The sequence below is a fragment of the Mya arenaria genome, chromosome 4 (genome assembly GCF_026914265.1).
Source record: "Mya arenaria isolate MELC-2E11 chromosome 4, ASM2691426v1".
NCBI lineage: Eukaryota > Metazoa > Mollusca > Bivalvia > Myida > Myidae > Mya > Mya arenaria.
In genome coordinates, this window is record NC_069125.1 from 43,319,758 (window position 1) to 43,342,730 (window position 22,973).

The 22,973-nt window shown below is 32.5% G+C and overlaps 1 protein-coding gene across 1 annotated transcript in view; it reads right to left on the reverse strand.

Annotated features, from left to right (window-relative positions):
- The window catches only part of LOC128230826 (cell death abnormality protein 1-like), a 42,587-nt gene that overhangs the window by 2,354 nt on the left and 17,260 nt on the right, over window positions 1–22,973 (reverse strand). The gene's annotated exons all lie outside the window — the stretch shown is intronic.

The window sequence follows — 22,973 nt, forward strand, 5'->3', positions numbered from 1 at the left end:
CGATTGGGTTTAAACAATAAAATTCAATTCAAATTTAATCGTGATAAACAAGTTAATCAATAGTATTGTCCGGTTAGTTTTTAGTTGTTACGCCTCCGATCTTTGTTATAATAACAACCTATCGTTTGAAATTTTAAAGTCGAAGACACACGCACTTAAAGTGTTGGTAAAATTCAACACATTTTTGGTGTTGCATGTGCAGTTAAATGTAAACTACAGGGCCAAGCCGCTAAAAAAATGAATCCCTCCTGGCTAACAGTAATTCATGTTGGTTGGTACAATCTGTTTACTTTTAAACCCTAAAAGTAATGTGTATAACATTCTAAGTTAAGCATACATATGATTTTATCTTATAAAACAATGAAATTTACTGTAATTTTACGAATTAATACTTAATACTGGTAATTCATATTCTCATTTCTTTATTCAAATATTTATTCCCTCCGTTGAATGCACAGTCAGGTCATAAATCCGTGGACTACCCATTTTTCCAGGTGTTAGTAGTCGAAAACATTTCTGGTATATGACAATATTTCTAAAAATATCCCTTTTTACGGATGTGAACAGTGCTTCCAGTTTATCGTTTTGTTTGTTATCTTATATATCTTTGGGTCACTTATCAAGATCGCATTATATTTTTGGCTACTGCTCTTGTTTCGTATGGAATAATAGCAACAACGCAATTAAAATTATTATCGGCAATCATCAATCATAGCTTTATGAAAATATGACACAATTCAGTGTGCTCTCACTTTTGAGACAACCGCTATTATCTGTTTTAGCCACGTAGTCCCCGTCACAGAGACAATTTGTTGTACTTGTACTCCCGCCTTCACCAACACACGCCGTGCCCACAGTGGTGCAAAAATTGTCAGCCGGAGTGCACGCGTCTGTTATTACTTTATCTGGCATAAAACAAGCGTTCGTTAAAACATGGCCATAAATATATAGCATGTGAAGCATACGTTTTTTATCACATTGTGTATGGTTAACGTTTACTAAAACCTTACTGGAAATGACCTGAAATAATCAATCATTTTGTCGGCATGGTTACTGATTGATTGGCGAATCTGTTTAGACAAAAATACACGCAATAAATATACACACGGCAAGATATTTGTAACAATAATATTAATGTTAACATTGAATTTTATATTTAAAATACAATTGATAATATATTATCCTGACAATATCACGAAGCTATCACATAAGAGTAAACAGTGAAATACAAAATCATTCTAAATATAAATCAAATAAAAAAAGATTTTATTTGTTTGGGGGTGGGGCATTTTTCTCGCCGTATACAGTGTTTACGAGCTGAGGATAGCTCGCGAAAGCTCATTTATCTTGTTTTTAATGGGGAATTTCAATTAAGTTTTAGGCTGTACGTGAGGCAACGTTTCACTTGTTTTGAAGCTGAAAGATTTATGGCTTTCAATAGCAGATCCTGTCGGAAATCGTGAACTGACTTGGTTTAGCTTGCTTATAAATAGATGTCAATAATGTTTTCATTCATTGGATTCTGAAGAATGCGGGTGATCAACAGCCTTTGATTAGGCGGGGAAGTTAAGATAAACGAAAAAAACATGAAACTTGTATACTACATTGAGACTAAATATTTGTAATAAAGTACTGCGATTGGCCAAGCTGGCTTATATTGTACATTTCATTTTCATTTGCTTAAACTATAGATATTTTAACAATAAAAATAATATTTATTTTAACATTGAAATGTATAAGTTATGATAGCGTTTAACCTATAACGTAATCATTTGCGTTAGTGTATGTTATAGATGTACATAGCATGTAAAATTATATAGGCTAAGTAATATTTTTTAGTTGAAAGTTCTAGAAATTATATAGCGATATTATGATTTCAAATCTCTATTTTATGAAATGTTGATGTTTAGAAACCTGGAATCTTAATATTTTATCGCCATATATGAAGATACTTTTTAAAGTGCAAGGGGCTATTTTAGTTTTTTGTTTGATTTTACGACTAATTGTTTCATCTAACACAGTCATTTTTATATGTTGTTTTTATTAAAGACATAATGGAATAGTTAATATTAGTATAGCTATACGCAGTATTAAATGTGCAATATATCAGTTAAACATAACATTTATTTATTTGTGATCATTTTGATTGTGCATTGCTAAATAAGATCGAGTGTCATATATGTATACATGCATGAGTGTTTAGTTTTGTCGTTATTTGTATAATATTTGACCATATGGGTTTAAGATCTACTAGTAGATAAATGCTTTGTTCTGTTTTTAACGCTGAAAAATTTGGCCAGAGTTAAATAAAACGTGCTGATATTTTTACGATAAAAGTATTTAGTAAATTGAAACGTAATAAAGATTAAGTAATACTTGTTAGCTATGTTAAACATTGTTCTTTACAATGCATTATTCCATTTTATTCTTAAAATAATACAGTATAATATTTGCCAAAACATATTTTTCTTCATAAAAGGGAATACACACCATAGTTTTATAAGGTGCAAAACCTGGTGTGATTAAGATCATGATTCCTGTTTAGCCATCGCCTTGCGGGACGGTTTTTAACACAGAAATAGTGAACCATTAATATCTTGCAGTTAGTAGACTTGTATGGACAAAAATGATATTCTATTTGAGATATTGCAATGGAAATATGTTTGGAACTGTAGTTCATGCAAGTAAAATGATGCCCATTTTATTGCGAGGTTGTGTTGCTCAGAAAGCAGTTAACCCACAATTATCGGTCCCTGGTTGTTAAATTAAGTCTAGAAAAAAACGGTACGTTCGTTTTATTACTCACTTGCTTTGCAGGTTTTCGTAACTTCTGTTAATCCGGTCGCACAGGCACACTTTGTGGAAGTTGCATCACATACGACATTGTCACCAGTGCAATCACCGTTGTTTTCTGTATTGCAGGATTCACCTAAGGCAGCTTTCGAAAAGAAGCCGAAGGCATTTAAACAGTATATTGTCTAGAGTATGGATTTCTTAACTTATCGCAGCTACTTTGTTTTTGTTTGTTCTGGCGAATCGCAAACGCTGCCTATCATGCACTTATTTGAGCTATTTAAAGATCAACAAATGATTGTATGCATTCATAAAAAAATCTGATTGTTTTCACAGGAGATCACGTTCCAAAGTCATATCTGTATAAAGAAAGCGTTATGTAATAATTATTATATACATCTTGTTCTGACTGTGTGGTCTAGGAGCCATTGCACTCTGGGTAAATTTGCGCTTTTAAGTTAAATATAAAAATATAAATGGAGTTTCACTATCACTTCCGTATTTTTAGAGACGTTGTTCGAGAAGTGATAGAGTGGACCGAGAGAGAACAAATTGAAATGTCTAGCTAGATCTCTAACAGGAATTGCTACTTCCCTCGTACGCCGCAAAGACGGAGGATAGGCCTTTGCTAGCAACATTATCTTACCTGTCCTGTCAACTAAGATCGTATTCCACTTATTATTGATTCTACGTAAGACTGCATTAATTCAAAATGCATATTAGCCAAAAAAAGTTAGCATTCAAACTTTAATTGTGACTTTTTGGGAAGAACAAAGCATATTATTTACAAAATTTGACATGGGAAAATTTATTAAAAGTTGAACTAAACTGAATTTATAACGGTATAAAGCTATAAACCAGATACGTTGCAATCAACATATAAAAGTTATGTACTCTTTTCTATTCATGTCTTATAATTTACACCTCTTTTTCCGAATTATGCTTACACGTGTGTTTCTCTTCTAACGTCTGTACTTATTTTATATTTAATGCTGTTTTTGCAATACTTCAATACCACATTTTATTTCCTTATATGAAATAATTTATATAAGTTTGCGTGTTAAATTTATATGAAAAACTACAGACAGTAATAAGTTCACCATCAGGGAGTTGCAATTCGAGTGTAATTCCAGATCTCTATGAGTGAGGGTGAGGTAAACTTCCCGTTACTCTTTCCACGTATCACGCACCCCCCCCCCCCGGTAATCTACCGCGACAAAGCAACCGTAGAAAATTGTGACTGATTGCAAGAATATGTTAATCTCTAAACTTGCAGCCTTTCAACACGTTTTCAGAAATATTTTTAAAGTTATAGATTCATATTTAATTTTAAATTAATTTTTAAACTTTTGAATTTAATAGAACCCTACTTTTTCAATTTCCATTTATTCTTTAAAATAGATAGTTAACAATGTTCAACCTTCTAAGTTCACCTTTGTTGCCTTTGTCATTAGTTTCCACATCATGCATTTCCTAGCCGTCACATTGAATACCTCAAATCATTTATTCGCTTCAGTGACACAAGACATGTCAATGAAAATGTTTTAAACGTTTTTGATTTGTTGTTTGTTTGTTAATTGATTGATTGATTGATTGATTGATTGATTGATTGATTGATTGATTGATTGATTGATTGATTGATTGATTGATTGATTATTTGATTATTGTTTTTTTTACCTCTCTTATGACCAAAGAAGTATTTCTGCCGGGTATCACCACATATGGTGTGTATTATAATAAATTCTCTTCGATTATTTTGTTATCAAAATAAATCATATTATACAATGTCTGTGCCATTATATTGCTTTTAAACTGCTTAAACTATGTCATTATTTCCTAAGAACACACATAATTTATGTGCAACTGAATTGTATATGTTTATCTTTAATGCTTACATTGTCCAAGTTCATTTTACTTCAATGACCAGATACGTTATTTAGATCGAGTATATTCAAATCCACAGTAATGGTTTAAATTTTCAAACTACTACATTTATAGACACATATATATGAATACTATATAAATCACGAGCATTAATAATCATTTTGAATGGATGACATATGTAATAATTCAACAACAAAAAACACACCGTGTGTTGAACTTCCTAGCGATTTTGTAAATAACAAAAAAACAGCTTCCCTGATATGACACGCGACCTAATCATATTAGTGTACATCATTTGACATATAAACATGTGTCTGGTGCATGTCAAGTACTATCCGATGCCAATTAAAGTGATTTGATTGTTTAAATGATAGCGTATCTGGTAGTAACGTATCTAGTGTCATAAAAGATGGGCCTTTATCGATAGTTTTTTTAAAATATAATAAACCGATTTCAGGCATGTGAAAAGATAACTGATAATTTAAGATAGTGTTTCCGAATAATATAAGATTATAATGGTGACGTACCTTCTAGTTTCTAACATTACAATGTGGATATATCTGTGGGATCTCAAAAAATAAGGTTTCAAAGTATGAAAAAGGGTTGTTTTTCATTCGACATGGGTGATAGTAATGCAAAACACTTACTTATCTTAACTATAGCTAAATGTATCATCTGGATCCATTTGAAAATTATACTGGTAACGTATCTGGCATTAGGGTATGCCCAGGCCTATCATGATTGTCTGGTTTGTGAACCGCCTCTAGATAATTCACACGTTGATAAAAGCAACATGACGCGTTGGGAACACTAAATCTCGATCAGAGTTTGCGAAACCAGTCCATACCAACAGTTTAGTCTTTCGATATATATGCTGCCTTATATTTAAAATGTATTAAGGGTTGGTTTATTTCTTCGTTATCAAGAATCTCAAAATGATAGTAATACAAGCCTTTAGTTGAGATAAACTATAAAAAAGTAAACAAACAAATAAGAAATATATGCATTAAAGAGGTTACTACTTGAAACTTGTCTATGCTTACGCCACGGGTCGTTATTGGTATTTCGGGCAAATGATCATGTAACTACTCAGCTCCGCGATGTATACTTTAACATCTAAATGATATTTGCGGAATTAAATCATACATTGAAACATAATCCAGTAAGTTAACATACGCCAATTAGATATACGTAACTATTTGCATCAACGTAATAAATTTTATACATTATTTGCACATGTGGAAACGCAATTCAGTAAACAGAGGTGTGCTTGTATGACACTTGTAGCTGTCGATTGCATTAAAGGGATTTTGCTGTGATTTGTGAGCATCATAAACTAATATACGACAGCAATTTGCTTTAAAAGCATCATTGTTACGTTTGAAGTGTCAATTGAATGATAATGCTGGAGCATCCGTCTTTCGGTACCGTATCATAAATCATTGATAGTTTGCTATTTTTTATCATTAACGCAGCTCATCTAAGATAAATTGTAAATCTTTTGACAGAACAATTGGATGATCTTAGTAGAACAAATATAAGATAGATTACATATACTGTAAGTTTGCTGTCTGGAGCACTTTATGTGTTGACTAATGGTCATTAATTTAGGACATTGTGTGTCAGAAACTTGAAGAGAAACAGTTCATTTTAATATATAACTAGAATATAAGCATCATTAAATCACAAACTCCTAAGCGTTGAATAGTTACATCAAGCACCTTTAAATTCGGAAACGAATGCAAATAATAACTTCGCATTATCAAGTGCAGAGCAAATTAATTACATTTTTTTGTCACAAATCTGCAGAGTTTTAGTATATGGAATCTAAAGCATTATCAACGTTACACTGTACCTTGTGTAGCATTAATTATAAGACTACAATAACAACATGTGTAACTATTTACAATCTGTTTCCTATTATAATTTATTTATTCAACAACTGTGATAATTTCCTCTCAACATAACTAGCATTGATTAATGAATTTAATATAATTATAGGAAGTTTAAATAAACTTTAAAGACCTTTTTCTTACATAAGATTTACCACAATTAAAACTATTATTTTAATATTCCGAAAAGGATAAATAAATGTCAAAAACAATGGTCCTTATTAAGGATACCGAATTTAATTTGAAAGAAATGAGCAGAAAACATGGTATTTATACGTAATGAGGCGATAGTAGATCACAGTAAATCTTTTAGCATTCACCATCATTTTTTTCGTTTTCAGCTATTAAATACACGGCTACAATTTTGTTATCAGTAAATAATATTTTCCATAAGTGCATTATTAAGTAAGTAGTTAAAGGTTTATTACTCAAAATTTATGTTTGTTATACTTGTGTATGTGTTGATTTTGAATAAGAATGTCACTGTAATGTTTCATTTCTGTGAAAAAAATTATAATAACCACACATATAACAAAACAAACACGTATTTTGTGTAATTGTCAGTTCTACTTATAACTATATTTTCAAAAGTTATATATTGAATATTCTTCGTTAAACTTCTGGCTACTGAGTGTGTCCCTTTAGTTTGTATTGTATATATATTAAGGGAGTAGGTGGTTACAAGAGTTTTAACCAGTCAATGTAATCAAAATATTTGTCTGAGGCTGTAGCGGAATAGATAACAACAAATGCATCGTGTAGACTGAGAAATCTAAGGTGGCGTCCATACATTGCCAATTGAGTAGAAAAATTGTCTGAAAACGGCGTTTTGTTCTAAGTTTTTTTTTAAAGAAAGAACAATGAAAATCTTGATAAATTAGTGAAGAACGAAGCAAAATACTGTAAGAGATAATTTGTTCAATAAAAAACCTATAACTATTAGCAATTTGTGAGTTATTTTCTTTCCGAAAATGTCAATTTCAAATATTTCAGATCCAATACGATTTGTACACGTGTATGGTTTTAGACTAAATGTTGCGAACACTTATGGCGGACAGGATCCACCAATACTCCGCTTCCTGACTTGTACTTTTGTTATCCAGTAATCTTTTCCAAACGTGGATGAAATATTTTTGTAAATTGTCTTTGACAAATTTGATACTCAGCCAGATCGTTTCGTTATGGCCCCTATTGTCGAAAGTGTATTTATTGCAACTGAAGCATACTTTTAAACTTTAAACTTTTTGCCAAACTTGATTACAATTTGTATTGGCATGATATCTTAAACGAGTTTGATAAACAGTCAACATGTACCAGTCAAATCGGAATTATGGTCTTTTTTGTAGGGCTTATACGGGAAAAACTTTACTAAGTCTGCCTTTCATTCCAAAGTTTACTAAATTTGGATACAATGTTTTTTTAGAGACTGGCATCTTGGACAGATTTGATAACCAGCAATATTCTTTTTATCAATCCCGAGTTGTGGCCCCTTAACTATCAAACTTTGACCAAATTGACCGTGTGTCATGTTGAAGCACAAACTATTCAAAGTAAATGCTCACCACGTGTCTATCATCTGACTTCGTGCACTACCGCGGCTGACATCCTTCTTTTTGATACGCTAGTGCCCATAAAATATTGGTCATTGTTTTGTAAAGGTCATTTCGGTATAAGACAAAACAATACAACCCCCTTGTGAATACAAAAGGTTTGACATATGTTCCTATCAAATCATGATGCAATTTGGTCAGAATAATGCTATGAATTGTACCTTAAACAGTGAACTTGCTCAGACTTGATTTAATTAAATCTAAGTTCAAGTTTAAATTGGAAATTCTGATCATTCTAGTTAAGTTAGATCATAAGCTCAAAAGAAAAACAATAACCTTAACATCTAGTAATCATGTTTGTATATACCTTCCAGATGTGAATGGAATTTAAGCATGAGTATTTAAGTCTAGATCATGATTTTATATATGCTATGTTGGGTTAAACAGTACGTCACTGTGGCAAATAGTAATCTTGGACCCACTATTGGCCACATTTCGAACCATAGTCCAGAAAACTTTGTCCAAATTTGTTATTGAGAAATTAAGATCAAGCTTCAGTGCTGGTCAAGTATGAATTATTTCGTTTTGGCCACTATGCCAAAAGTTTGTAAAGGTTTGTCATTTGTTTACAAGCTACAACAAGTGTATAACACTAATTATTTGGTTTGGTAAAATGATAATTGATTAGCCGATATTTCTCTTAATTACTTTTAACCAATAACATTATTTACACGTACTAACTGGTCAAAAGATAACCTGAAACCTGAAGTTTCATACAATCTGACGCTAGAAGCCACATATTCTGCAATAATTTTTGAAACATGGTCAAAATATTCGCCGCTCTGTAATACATGAGGTCCAGAATGATAGAATAGTCTTGTCCGATCTATAACATTAGAAGCATTTGTCCAATCATCAACACATTTCGGCATATGTGCATGTGCAGAATCTGTCGGCCAGGTTTGATAACCTGCCATGTCGCCTCCGTTAATTGATAGGTATGGCACATAATCAGTTGGCTAAAACTGTGTTTAAAGTTGCGGTTCTCTACAATTGGTTTAAATTTTCATTTACGTCCAACAACTTATCATAAACCTTGGTGTCCTTAAATAAGTCGGGCGCACTTTGCGATAGTTTGCGTTCTTCTATTCCGCTAAACCTGGTGTCTTAAAACAGGGAGGGCGTCCTTTGAGATGGTTTGCACTTTCGTTTCTCTTAAAGTACAAGCCTTAGCACATTAAAGTTCACATTTAAGATGGCTGTTTTTACATGTTTAAATTAAAATCATTCACTTGAAACAATCAATAATGTATCTTAGGCGTTCAGCGGGAGAGAACGTAATGTTTTGCTTAATATATGGAAAAGACATATATACATTTGTTTAAACATTTGTGTAGATTAATAATTAAATGATCAATTATTCGAAATACACTATCTCTCTTATTTGTATCAGACGTTAGTAAATGCAGACACTTTAAATACCATTCATGGCATAGCGTCAGTTATTTATTATGACTCTATCTCACAAGCAAATATTATGTTATTTTTGTTTAATTTACTTAGACTAAGTTGCACGATGGGGATTAAGGCACACTTGAAAACATGATCTGTTTTGATCACTATTGGTAGTCAACATACAGTGCTGTACTATTTCCTAATAGACCAGTGTCCATTGCACGTCGTTATGTGTGTTTAAGTAACTCCATCTAGCCCGCGATAGCCAATACATGTAGTTTATATCAATCCCACCAAACTAATAGGAAAATCAAACCTATGCCAAGAAAAATTGTGTTTCTTACACCCTGTTCCGTTGAATATCATTACTCTGCAGGTGTAATGGTAGCAGTCAACAGTTAGAGTTTCGATTTGAAGTTGTAGACATCTCTGGCGGCAAATATTGGTTTAATCTGTCTCTTGAAATGTTATTTTTTTCACATCAAAGGGAACATTCATTCAATCAATTTTATATACATTCACCAATGTTGTCTGCTAGTCGGTGGGTTGAAAAATGTTAAATTTGACCAAATTTCTAATGGATTAATACGCTATTTGGAAACATGTTTTGGTAATACTAGTGGCTGCTAAACATATTCAGGGCATGAAACTGGTGCAATCACTCGCAAGTCCATTTAAATAACTTACTGCAATTTAATGGACTGGATTTTTGTATGTGATTCCGCCCTAAATTTTTATTTCAGTGCCATCTGACCGCTGCGTGCATGTAATGTATTTAATTTCAGCATTTTTGTTGAACCACAGATTGGGGAAAGTTGTAAGCGTGAGGTAGATTGCAGCGCCCAATGTCGTTTATTAATGTGTGTGCTGTATTCTTTGATTTTGTTTTGCTTTTCTTTGGTAAACTCTCGACGGGAAATAATCAAACTGGTTTATATCTTCTGTCGCATAGTATGCGTGCCATTAAATAAGGCGAACTACGATAATAAGCATACGTATTGCTTTCAATGTTGTTATTGTTCTACAATTATTCGATGGAATTGTTACTCAATTACGCAATAATATAGACATTTTTAATACCGTGTCGCGATCAACAAGTGTACATGTGTTGTATTTCCTTGATACGTGTGTTCTTAATTTGCCGTCGAGCCAGTTTTAGACTAGCAATGTAGAATTTCTCCATATTACTATGGCATTCGCTGAGATGCCAGAATAAGATTTTCGACAAAGATTTAATGAAAACTGTTTATTCGTAAAATATTTCTAGATAAATACTATTCACAACACGCATGTCATACATAGATCTTGCCCAGCGTTCAGTAGCCATCGGTGTATTAAACAACCTTAAATTTTAACAAATAGTCAAACAAAAATAGATTATATGCAGCGTTGTTATCCGCATTGTTTATGCTTTAAGTGTTAGATAATTGTACAACACAAATATAAGTATTTTAGCATTTTAGTCATTTCATTGATATATCATGTTATATAACTATGACCCCCGATAAACATTTCAGTGAGAAACAGCTCCTAGTATCATGAAACCTAAATACAGTGCATAGCTATTTTAGAAGATCTGTTTATCTTAACCCCACTTTAAATGCATCCGTTACATGACTTTTAAACAAATCAGTATTTTGCATTTAAATATAGTAAATCCATGTGCATTTAGATTCGAACATCTAATTAATCTCATCATACCTTAAAATTCCAACGCTTTTGCCAGTTCTGTGATTGAATATTTCTCAACTTAGGAGCCACAAACCACTAAAATATCTATGGCAACTTTGGAACGATGAAAAAGACCAGGATAATCACATATGCAGCAGCGCAGATATCATCACCTCCAATCAAATACGACAGAAAATAGATGCGTTGTTGATTCAACATTTATACTATCAACTATTATTGTAATTCTGTACATTCATCTTTAACCAGAGTTGAAGAAATCGTATTTTTTTCTAATTGAACCTTGTCCGACTTAAAGCTGAACAAGCAGAAACATAGTTATATTGCCATGTCTTTTAAACGCACATAAATACTGAGTTAAAAATTCTGTATTTAACACAAAAAGATGACATTTAATTTTGCAAAAAGAACATGGACTGGTGTTATGTATCCAAGCATTTTCGTGTAACACAAATATTTATTTACCGTACATACAGGCTACAGTTTGTTTAAAATAAGTTGAAGTCAAAATGTGTTATTAAATTAACTACTTATTGTTCATCCTATTTGCTTTTATACATAATCACTCATTTTAACATTTTTTACAAAGTCACATTTTGAAAGGTATCGCCTCAAACAAGATCTTTACAATATGACATACATATCGATCAATTTCCAAACGTCAGTATTGGCTTGAGCTGTTAGAGCTGACTCAACCAGAGGCACATCAACACAACAAGCATTGAACATGATTCACGTAATCCTGCGATATGAAAAAAACAACACAATTTAAGACTTATATTGACCGGCTAAAAGACCAGATAAACCAAAACGAGAACAAAGAAAGAAATGCGGAACAAAGAATAGTAATAATTTAATTATTGTACCAAAACAACAATTGATTTCTGTAATATGTCTACTGTGCTGTTTTGATTATGTTTGTGTGCCTACCGCTGCTTGGTGCTGGACATAGTTCCGTGGTTTCATCAGCATCTACAAATGTGCATGTGCATGTTTCTGCTGTACACTCTGAGTGGGTCATACACTTGGAATCATCGACATCACAGTTCCCACCGGTAGCTATATTAAGGTAAGCAAGTATTTGTTTTGTGTAACAAACACATTCACGCTGTGGTAAATCAATACGTTGTTCAACTTTAAATAAGTAATTGTGTTTCATAGCGACATGCACATAACATAAATGTAATGTCGTAATAAAAATATCAATGAAAATAACAACCGGCTCATGGGGCCTATAGGTCACTTTAATATTAACATTTCTCAAGCATTGGTTCAAAGATAAAAATTATGCAAGTCGCATTGCTCTTTCTCTTAAGCGAATGGTTCTTAATACAGATTTGTTTTAATTGCGGGTATTAAAAACAATGATACTAATAATTGCTGGTATACCAAACAATTAACAGCGTGTGTATCTAACTTCCTTTCGTTAAATTGAAATACCCGGTGGTGTACTACTTGTACTACATATGCTTATAAACATTACCTAAAGCACACTTCGCAGGGTTGACATGTTTATCACATATGTCATGTTCTCCACATCCAGAAGACTTTTCACATGCGGATCCTAACGCTGTACGAATAAAGGTTTAATAACGAACAAACAGAGAGAAATCTAGTTCATAAGTTCGAGAGAGAATACTGTTAAAAAACAGACAACTATAAGATTTAGTTCTAATGCTAAATTTGAAAACAATCTTACCTCCAATGCAGAGTTTGCCTGCTGCGGTATAACCCGTTTTACATGAACAGGTGTCGCTCGTACATTCGGCGTTCAATACACATTTGTCTGCGTTTGGTGCCGCACATCAGTCTGTGTCACCTGTTCACAATTTGAATAGAAGAACGCAATACTACATGTTTATTTGATAAATATAGATATGGAGTGAAACGATATTTTGGAAACAACACACACTTAATGATTATATATCGCAACTAAAGTAATGTAATCGGATGATTCATTTTTGAATATATTTTTCCGAGAGCGCAAATGCTCGTTGTTCTGGTGGTATCACAGACTCCATTCGCACAGTCGTCGTTGGTAACACATGTACCACCAAGATCTGAAATGTTTTATACTTTTTACACCGTTTCGCTTAATTACTAATATGATTGCAGGAATAGAATTCTACGGCCTATTTCAACAAAAATATAATTAAAATATACACCTATAATAATATATAATTGTTTGATAGTAGACAATACAATACCTGTGTGTGCTATATTTTCACATATAATAGAAGATGACTCTATACCAATATTATAGTATACTTCCAATTAAAATAGAGAAGAACTATAATTGCTAAACCATTACTTGGAAAGAGTAGATTTAATGATTGTGTCACTATGTTTTCACTAAGTAAACTGAATATCTTTTTAAAAGCATATCACAATGACGCCACATTACATTGTTGAGCGGATAGGCTGGAATTGCTTTATTTAAACACGCATGGATAATGTCGGAACTCCTAATTACCCCCAACATGCCACATAGACTATGACAACTCTTTTGTAGAAGTTTGTACATCTATAATAAATTCATATGTAATTTCATCGTCAAACTAATACTACCGATTAATCACTTGGTTTTCGAAGACATTGAATCTGATTTTATTTTGACTCATTCTGGTGGCTTCTAATGACTAGAATACAAAACGAAACCACATAAATTTAGCACTTTGAGAATATTTTTAACACGATCATGTTTTTGTCATTTTTAATCAAGAATTATTTCAATCAAGGAAAAAAAAAAGAAAGAATGCTATTACCAATAAATGCAAAGGAAAGTTTGATAAAAAAAATGTTCGAAATCTGTTTTTTTCCAGGCGATTAATTTATTTGCTTAATTTGCTGAATTATGCTGAAAAATCACGATAACAGTTGACAGTTTCAATCATATTTGCGAACTATTATACTTGTACATACTGCATCATTAGTTGCAGTACCCTGTATAACCTACTTGCTTTGCAGGCGGTATTCTGTTGTGTATATCCATCGGAATAGGCAAATTATGTGTTCAATCTACACACTCGGCGTTTTGTACAGCTCAAAGATCATTTGTGCAGTCACTCCCAAGAGCAACCAACATGATAAATCACGAAAAATGATTTCAAATTCAGGTCATCGATTCAAAACAGACATATATATATATATATAAAATAGCTTGCATACTTTAGTCCGTGTCACCAAATATATATATGAATATTTTAGAAGTACCAATTGTTGACGACTGATTGAAGACAACGTTCATCTATCCTAAAAGGTCACCCAACCACTCCGTATTCAGGATATCTCAATGTAAGTTATGTTATTTAAATTACTTTATTATTATTTTTTCATAGATTTGTATGAATAAAACTTATGTGATTTATATTCATAATTAAATACATAAATAATGAACCTGCTTCAATCTCCTCATAGAGCAATGCCACAAGAACGCAGAGTATCAACGCCGATTTTTTTCCGTTCTGTTGAAAAAAGACAATTTTCTATTGCTTTTTCGTCGCATAAAGCTAAAGAGTAAATGTCAAGGCAATTAATGCAGTTAAAACAATGATATTCGCTTAACATTACAAATCGTAAAAAAACATTACTGCTATTATTAGTTTATTCGGGACAGTTGTATTTTCTTTAAAGACATTTTTATACACCGCGTATATCTCGAATGAATAGATGATTATTTTCCAATAGCATCCTCAATCAAAACCAATATCCCTGCTTTTCGGGATTTTATTGTCAAGAAAAACGATTGTTAAAAACGACAAGAAGAAGAAAAATAACATCAAAAGCAATAGTAAATAAAACATTTTGAGCTACAGTTGTGTGCCTGTGTTAATTCAAACGGAATGTCAATAATTTTAATATCGTTGTTGTAACCTAAGACATAAGAACATTCAATTTACGTTGATGAAAAATTACATAAATACGGCATTGAGTATAAGCATCTGCTTTAGCAATCATGATATAATGCGATTAAAACCTGCAAATGAAACAATTAAAATAGATTTTATTGGATAGGAAAGATCTAATGTACCTTTTCCATTTGTCACCCGATGTTCTACAGCGCGTCAAGAAATTTCCAATTAATAAGCTGTCCTATGATGATTGGTGAATGATGACGTGCGACTAAATAAGTACCAATGAGTGGTGCACATGATCGTCATGTTTGTGTTTGCTCCTGAATAAGGAGGGGCGAACTATTACATTTTCGAACTCGGATAATAGATGTGAAGGATCAACCATAGATTAGTGAAAAGGAGATGAACAACTAAGTTTGAACTTAAAAATATGTATATTAGTTTTTAAGGGAACCCCTAAATGATTTTGTCCAATGCGCTTTTTTGTATGATTAAATAAAGTTTGGGAAATCATATGGAGTGTCAGAACTAAAATACTTACTTTCGAAACCTCCAACAAATGACGAAGTAAGCTCAAATATTGCCTTTGAGGTCCACAGCTTGAATAGCGTTAGTAACGCGATCCAACAAAAGGCTTAAAAGTTAAGTTATCCTAACGTTTGTGCATGAGTCCTTGTGATAGTAAGTTTTTTTATCAGTTTTCTAATTATGCATTGGGTGTACCGGCGTGGGTACATATCCCACTAAAACCAGAAGCATGTTTTTTTTTTTTCTGCAAGTTCGGTATCAAATATTAAAATAGTTTTAATATAAGTGTTTTAGATGTATTACCGGGAAGAAAACAAAAATGATGCCCAAAAATGAGCGATCCCTTTAAATCAGTTTTTTTCCCATTCCCAATTAATAGCTTCGTGGCCACAATATTCCCGACATTAATGTTACTGTAATGGCTCCGCCATTAGATCTTTAGCATTCATATTTGTAGTCATGAAGTATTGAAAAAAAATATATATGCATTTAAGCAGCAGTCAATGAGAGTGGCATTTCTAACTAGAACATGAAATCAAAACCAAATGATGATGTTATTAATTATGTTATAAACCGTTTAACTTTGAAAGGTTATAATGGCGATTTGCAGAAAGGTATAACAATTTATGAGTTTTGCAACAAATGACATCAAATAAACGGAGACATTCTTTTCGGTCATAGTATGTAGCTATACTGAATGTGATTTTAGAGCATTTTAACCAACTATAAGATATCAATTACTTTTGAAAAGCTTTATCGCTCATTGAATGACACTGAGACTCTTGGCGTTCGGCGCTTACTTCATTATTGATAGCTTCATGCAGCTCATTTGCTGTTTTATCTGACAGATTTATTAACCTCAAGGGACCAAATATTGAATTGAAGTTACTTTGCGTGACCTGTTTTGTAAAAACAATAAAATTTGCAATCTTTGCATTTTAGTTTTGTTTGAATTCGTTTGACTTTATGCTTAATTCAACATAATACGAATGTAACATATTTAACGAACAGACTTTGGAAATTCGACCTAATCATGAGATAACTAAAACAAATATGATCACTTACAACGTGAACTGATAGACTAAAGCAAAATTTCAGTATTCTGCGAACGTTTTACACGAAATATAGGCATTAACTATATTTGATCTAGACAATTCTTTGTATTTATTTTTTTTAAATTTATATTTGTTATTTATTTAACAAAGTTAATAAATTCAAAAACGCTGCAGTGAAACGTAAGTATTACTCTCCTCTAATCGGAACAAAATGCGCTCTGTACGTAGTTGTACAATGAGGTTAACAAAGATACCCGTATAAAAATGACCAGTCGACAGCTGACAATCAAACGATAAAATGACCAATACTAGGACTATATTTTATAAAAGAAATACGAATGCATGGCAGCATTATTAATAGATTAACTAAATTTCGATAGCCGATCTTGCAAGACAAGCAAAAAGTACCGAGCAATTGAGCAGGATGCAGAAGGCAACCATACTATATTGACATTCATCAATGGATATTATGTTTAGGTAGTATAACATTTAGAAATTGGGACACCGAAAGGATTCCATTTCAAGTAGAATTGCTGACTTAAAATGCTGATGTTAATTTTTTTGTAAGTAGTTTTTGATGTGTCGTTGGCAAAAGTGAGTTTATTAGGGCGACGATTTTAGCACTGCTGTAAATATCATCAAAGTCCAAATCGTCCACAACCGTTGTATACCAATATATGTTTTCAATACATAGCATATCAATATAAGGTTTGGTGCATTTAGGCAAATATCTTAAAATCCCTTTGACATGGCTTTGTCATTGGTCCTTTGTCAGCTTGGTAAACCGGCAGGTGTCGATTCAAACATGGAACGGTTGGGACGTAATAGTACGGTAATCGTACCTCCTCACGATACTTTTTGAGTTCAGTTTTATCTACCGTATATTACAAAGTATCAAAACTCTAAATCATGCAGTGCGTCGTCTCGTGTTATTCATTATTCCATTGACAGGTCGTCATTCAACTGTTTTTCCAATCGCTTGATGGAAAGCTATATAATACGCACGGGTTCGTATGTCTCTCCAAGTCCACACGCAGGTTAAGTGTGCTACATTTGTATTAATATATATTCTTGTGTATGGCAAATAAACAGTTTTGGCTAACTGGTATGTATCTGAGAGACAAACACTAACTTTATTTGTTTTGTGTTTCATTTAAATCTAACTTGACAATAAACATTATTTAATCTCAATCTACTTAAGGTCGAATGGGTACTTCAATGATCTTCAAATCTAGAAATCAATGCAAATAATCTCAAAGAAATATTAAGTATCTAGCAAATAAATTACTGAACTGATACTGTTCTGCACGGTTTTCATATAATTTATCGCACATTAGAAAATAATCTGGTCCAAAAAACAAAACAAAACAAACTCAGAACAAAACTTTGACCATTTCAAGTATGTTAAGAATAACTTATAAGTTTTATTTTCATTTACCATGTAGATGCCTGCATATACCAACATAATAAGATTACATGGTCTTCGTCGTTACTTTTGGATGTTGTACTTAAAGACACACAATTTGAAATGGAAACTTGCTGTTAATACTTTATTTTATTATAAATTATAACAAAATATTGTAAAGTTTAAGGAGAAAAGTGTACATGACACACGATGATTGAAGTTATATATTGTACAAATTACAATGTTTGCCCAATGTGTGGACACATGTTCCGATTGTTAAAAAGTTATTTGTTATGACCGAAGACAAAGCTCCTTCAGTACTAAAACGGATGCAATCGGATTAAACCGTGGTTGCATATCGAACGTACGAAAGTAAAGTACGAAAAATCTTTTTATATATCCACAGGATAAAAGAAACCTATAAATGAGGCTCCGTTAATATCATTATATTTAATCGTTGTTTTTGTATTTTGCTATTGCAAAAACCAAAATAAGTTTGCCTGTCACGTAAAATAGTTTTATTCAGTAACAATGACAAACCTTTGATTTGACCTCATTTTAAGTGTTAAAAAACACCAATTTCAACGACTGCATTAGGCTTAATAACGATTTATTTCACCGTTGTATCAAAATAAAAAGTTATATAGTCCATGTTGTACAATTAAACATCACTTACATTGACGTATAGCAAGATTTTCATGGATTTATCTGAAATTAATGTTTTTGATATAGTTTGCATCGGGTTACTTTTGGGTGTTTTCATACGAACAATAATACATAAATGCCATTGTTTATTATCGCATGAAATTTGACATATAAAGGTTTTAAATTGTTTTGTTTGCTTGTTTGTTTGGTTGTCAATGTAAAGTTGATTATATTTGCTGTGGGGTTCATTTTAAAGATGTCAAACACATTTTTGATAAAACATATACTTAGCATATGGCAAATGACTAACTGTTTAAACGTGTAAAAGTACAAGGACAATACATTTGACTAAAACAAGGAGAGTAAAGTTGGCGTCTTCAAACAACATATCGCACAAACTTTGATATTGCAAACAGTAAGAAACATTTTAAAACCTCATATTGTCTTCGAACGGTAGTGAAAAAAATCATAACGGCACAAACACGTTTATTAAGAAATGAATTGATGGATTGATGTCATTCTCGGGGTATGAATGCAATTGGACTGGCCAAAGTGTGTACTTTGACCAGCCCAATTGCGTTCATATCCCCGATAATGACATCATTCCCGCAATTAATTACTTATTTCATCATTTCATTCAAGAATTGTTAAAAAATACCACATTTCATATAGGAAAACCTGTCAGTAATTCTTTCTAACCCATTCTGTAAATAGAACGACCCGACTGTAACCGGACACAGTTTATCAAACTACGTCACAATAACGCGGGGAAAGATCAACAACTTGAAATCACTTTTAAACGCGAAATTGAAACACTGATGACAACAATACATTCAATATATCATAAATTAACACTTTCTTAAATGTTGATTTTATTTTACGGGACCTGCTGACACAAAACAAACAACAACAAGATCAACAATGTTCATGTATATATTGTTATGCGATGAATTGCGATCCGAACATATCCGAAGATGTTGCGTTCATCGGATGATAACCGCAATTGCCGAACGGCAGTTCATTTAAGGAATGGAAGTTACGTGTAAATATTGGTTGAATAACGCACGTAAGCTTACGATACTGAGTAATGATAAAGAGTGTTTCATTTGGAATTTGGAAGTGTTTTACTATATGAATTTGTATTTGTTCTAATACAAACGTAGCTTCCAAAATGAGATAATCGAAGCAATTCCACACAGCGCTGTCGCTATCAAACATGATAGAGGAGTTGTTTTAGAAAGAGGAATATTGATCGTATGCGTTAGAGACAATAGTGGAAGTTTTGCCCGAAAGTGAACCGTTTCTTTTTTATATATAAAATTATGCATAAAAACAATGCACTCATTAAAATATGTGTACTTTGAACACTTTTTATAAGGTCAAACTAAAGATTTCTCAGTGTTACTCAAACAACTAAATAACTACTTTAGATGATTGCCAAAAACATTTGCTTTTTACAATACTAAAATACAACGATTATATATTTTGAAATTAATGGAGCCTTATATCTAACTTGTTTCTTTCGCAAACTTGAGTTTGAAATACAAACACTGTTTAGTGTAATTGCATTCATATTGTGTACAAAAATACCTTAAACTCTTAAGACACATTCCGTTTCTGCACAGGGAGATGCGACATTGTGATTTGTATTTGCGTTCACTGTATTAATGTTTTATACATATTTTTGCTACAGTAACACATGGTTAGGGTTTTCATGATTTTGTGCATGCGATATGAGGCCAGGGTCGATTAAAATTATCTGGCTCAGAGCTTGCGTAATCCGTCCAAACCAAGCTGTTAACAATGCAAATGGAAATGGTATTTCTATTACAAAATTAACAATGGGAAGTGAACAACAATATGCAATCGTTTGGGTAAAAGCTATATGTGTTTCGAGAGATAAAATGGTGTACTCTCAAAATAAATTGAGGGTAAGTCGATCTCATCGTCGTTATAGCCTCAAAACGATAGGAATACAAGCCTGGAGTTTGAGATCAACGAATACTATTATAGCAAAAATAACAAATACGAAAACATATTATAGTAATATATGTGTAGTATATATATAAAGAAGTTAAAACTTGCAAGAACCTGGCTGATTCTTACGTCTCGGGCCTTAATGGGTCGCTCAGTCATATTATCACGCAACGGCCTTGCTCCACCATATATTGACCTCTTAATGATACCTGCGGTATTTAATGAAATATGGAAACATAACCCTGCAAATTAGTGTATAGATATATAGATAGTGTAGATATAGACGCCTGGACTAAAGGTGTTATTATGCCTATCCATAAAAAGGGCGATACAACCAATCCTTCTAATTATAGGGGTATCACGTTGGTCAATGTTATTGCCAAAATATTCTCATTATCGTTGAGAAATAGGATTAATAAGTGATGTGAAACTAATAATAAATTAAATAATGCCGAATTTGGCTTTCGCGATAGCCGCAGTACGGTGGATTGTATATTTATTTTTCACACTATTATTCAAAAAGTGTTATTACAGAAGCGTAGATTATACTGTGCATTTATTGACTATGAAAAGGCTTTTGGCACTGTTATACATGATGCATTATGGATTAATTTAATCCAATCTGATATAAGTAGTGAAATGTTAATAATGTTTTTATATGCAAATGTAAAGGCATGTGTCAAAGATTTGTATGGTATGTCATATTCAGATATCTTTGATATTTCTCTTGGTTCGGAATAATAGAAACCACTGCCTCCTCTTCTATTTATTTTGTTTATATATAATATCAAAGACAATGTAGATTTTGATAATCTGACCAATAGTGATATTCATGACCTGTCGTCGTATATGTATCTTTTTGTAGACGACATCGCAGTGTTCACTACTGAACCAGCTTGATGCTATGCAGAGATATTCATGCAATTGGGGTCTTCAAACCAAAATATGTATCTTCGAAAAACGTAAATCATTAAATCATTTTGTGTGGACTATCGACACTAAACCTATTGAAATTGTCGATGGTTTTTGTTACTTAGGTATACAGTTTTACTATAATACTGAAAGTTTAGTTAATGCTGTTTAGTCACTGAAAGATCAAGCTTTAAAAGCATACAATCACCTTATATCAATATTTGGTAGGATAGAGATTGATGTTAGGACAAAGTTGTCATTGTATGACTCCATGATTGCCCCCATCCTTATGTATGGATATGAGGTCTGGGGAGCTTGTGATATGAAAGAGGTTGAAAAAACTTCATCTCAGGTTTTGTAAACATATTTTGGGCCTTCGTACACAAGCTGGGTCGTTTTCCTTTATCTTTACTGTAAAATTATAGCACTTAAATTCTTATGCAAGGTAAAAAATCCCCCAACCCCGCTTATAAATCACATGTTTAATGAACAATTGAATGATGCTTCTTTTCTGTATAGCAATGCCAAAGGTAATTGGTCTAAATCTGTTAAGAATTTATTAGACTCTCTTGAATTTAGCTATGTTTGGTATAGCAATAATATTGATAAATGTTGCCTTGTTTCTTTAAGGCAACGTCTTTATGATCAGTTTGTACAGCACTGGTCTGATACTATGAATTCGCAACCCAAGTTATACTAGTATGGTTGAATCTGAATACCACTTTATACTATGCTGTTCTTTGTACTCCGACATACGTTTACAGTATTTCAGGATCATGGAATACATCGAGTAAATTTGTAAAGATAATGTCATCAAATATTAATATTTTATGTCTGACTAAATTCATATATCATGCTATGTTGAGGCGATCTGTCTCCATTGATGCAGTCGCTTCTTAGTTTAGTACCTTTAAGTATATTGTTGTATAAGAACATACAAAAAAGTTAAATGTACTGTTTAAATCTTTGTACTTTGTATGCATCTCACTAAACATGTTTTATGTTACTTGTTCATGGCCAAAGGCTCTTGTGTTGCCAATGTTGCCAATAAAACTTGAAACTTGAAACAATGTTTTTCTTTGCCAATACAATTTTTATATTCTTCGCACATGTTTTATGACGCAACTAATCTTAAAGATGCAACGCAATTCAGTAAAGAGAGGCGTGTTTCTATGTAAATGTGAAGTGGTCGATTGCATTAAAGCGGATGTTACTGTAATTTGTGATCATCTTAAAGATAAATACGATAGCCATTTTGAAAAAAAAATGATACGTTTAAATTGTCAATTGTAGTCTATGTTTGGGGCACCCGGTTTTCGGTACCGTATCTTCAT